A 2,237-nucleotide genomic window follows, 5' to 3' on the forward strand; every position below is an offset into this window, starting at 1 on the left:
CCTACACGATGCCAGGAGAAAAGGGAAACCTAGGGATGGGGAATTACCCGAGTTGTCGCGGTGAGGAAGGCCAATCCGCGGCGACGGCGGATTCCTCAGGTTCACGCAAGGTCCGGCGAGCAATTCGGGCCGCTTCCCCGTCCGGCTCCACTTGGCTTGCCCGCGGACAGCTCCACCGCGAACCCGCGACGACCACCGACCCGAACCTCAGTTCACACGCGGCCCGAACGTCGAGATGGTCGTGTGGCCGCCTCTCTCCCTTCTTTTCTCTCGGCGCACGGCAATGGTGGTTCACGTTATGCGCGACGAGTTGCGCGGACCGGTAGGAGAAGGAGCTTTATGTGGTCGACCGAGGTTGGATCGAGGCTTGGGTGGTTGGACGGGGTCCGAGCTGTTAGCGCTGGCGAGATCAGCGGCGGTAGCTACGGGTTGTAGCGCGCAAGGAGGAAGAACATGTGACCGCACGCATGGGCAGATGACAAGGCGGACCCACTCGCCAGTGGGAGGAAGGGAGAAAGCGAGTGCGGCGTGCGGCCGACGGGCAAGGCCCACATGTCGGCGCGCGTCTGCGTAAGGAAGACGGGCTGCACGGTGTGATTCCTCGGGTGGGCCGGAATTGGAGCAGTAGGCCCAACTGGCTTTTAATCCTTTTCTTTTTTTTTCTTTTCTTTATTCTTTTCTCTATTTCCTAGTTCAATTTGAGTTAAAATTTTGAATCCAAACCTTGGGCAAATTTGTTATCAAATCATATTATGAAATGAAAAATACAAATTCTAGAAATATATTTATATTATTTATATTTATATCATTTCTCTTCTTACTTTCAAAACCCAAATTTTAATTTAGGGTTTGATTTAACTTCTAGTATTTATTATCTTATTATCCTTATTATTATTTTTATTATTATATTTAATGCACAAACATAAAAACTCCACATGATGCATTTTTCTTTTATTTTGGTATTATTGGTTTTAATTAATCACTCTCAATTAGATGTGTGCTCTTTTTATGATGCAAATAAGGCACATAAAATGAGAAGATCTCTCTATATTCTTTATTTAGAATTTTGAGTATTACAAATCCTACCCCCCTTAAAAATAATATCGTCCTCGAGGTTTAGGAAGATCTAGGGAAAAGGTGAGGAAAATCTATACGAAGCTCTTCTTCTCTTTCCCAAGTTGCTTCATCTTCACCGTGGTGGCTCCATTGCACTTTGCACATCTTTATAACCTTATTCCTTGTAACTCGAGCCAAAGTATCCAAAATCTTGATGGGGTACTCAGCATAAGTCAAATCTTCTTGAATACTAAGGTCTTCCATTGGTAATTGTTCTTCGGGTACCCTGAGACATTTCTTCAGCTGAGATACATGAAATACATCATGAACATCTGCAAGATGATCCGGTAACTCCAATTGGTATGCAACCTCTCCCACTCGCTTTAAGATTAAGAAGGGTCCAATAAAACGAGGGGACAACTTTCCTTTGACTTTAAATCTTCTCATACCACGAAGTGGTGACACCTTGGGGTACACATGATCACCTTCCTCAAATTCCAGTGGTCTTCTTCTATTATCAGCATAGCTCTTCTGCGTGGATTGTGCAGTTCTCAAATTCTCCCTTATTTGCTGAACTTGTTCCTCTGCTTCTTGTATAATCTCAGGTCCAAATAACTGCCTTTCACCAGTTTGATCCCAATACAGTGGAGTCCTGCACTTTCTGCCATACAAAGCCTCAAACGGTGACATCTTCAAACTGGCCTGATAGCTATTATTATAAGAGAACTCAACATAAGGTAGACTCTTGTCCCAACTACTACCATGCTGAAGGGCACAAGCTCTCAACATGCCTTCCAATACTTGATTAGTCCTTTCAGTCTGTCCATCAGTCTAAGGATGGTAGGCCAAACTAAAATTCAACTTTGTATCCATATTCTCATGAAAACTTTTTCCAAAATCTGGAGGTAAACTGTGATCCTCTTATCCAAAACGATCTTCTTTGGTGCTCCATGTAAATACACAATCTGAGTCATATATAACTCTACCAATTGAGATCCCTTATAAGTAGTCTTGACCGGAATGAAATGAGCCACTTTGGTCAGTCTATCCATAATAACCCATATAGAATCGTATCCAGCGGACGTGCGGGGTAATCCAACAATGAAGTCCATGCCAATCTCTTCCCATTTCCACTCAGGTATCTGCAGTGGATGCAGTAGTCCGGCTGGCCTCTGGTGTTC

Source organism: Zea mays, chromosome 3 (assembly GCF_902167145.1).
Source record: "Zea mays cultivar B73 chromosome 3, Zm-B73-REFERENCE-NAM-5.0, whole genome shotgun sequence".
Lineage (NCBI taxonomy): Eukaryota > Viridiplantae > Streptophyta > Magnoliopsida > Poales > Poaceae > Zea > Zea mays.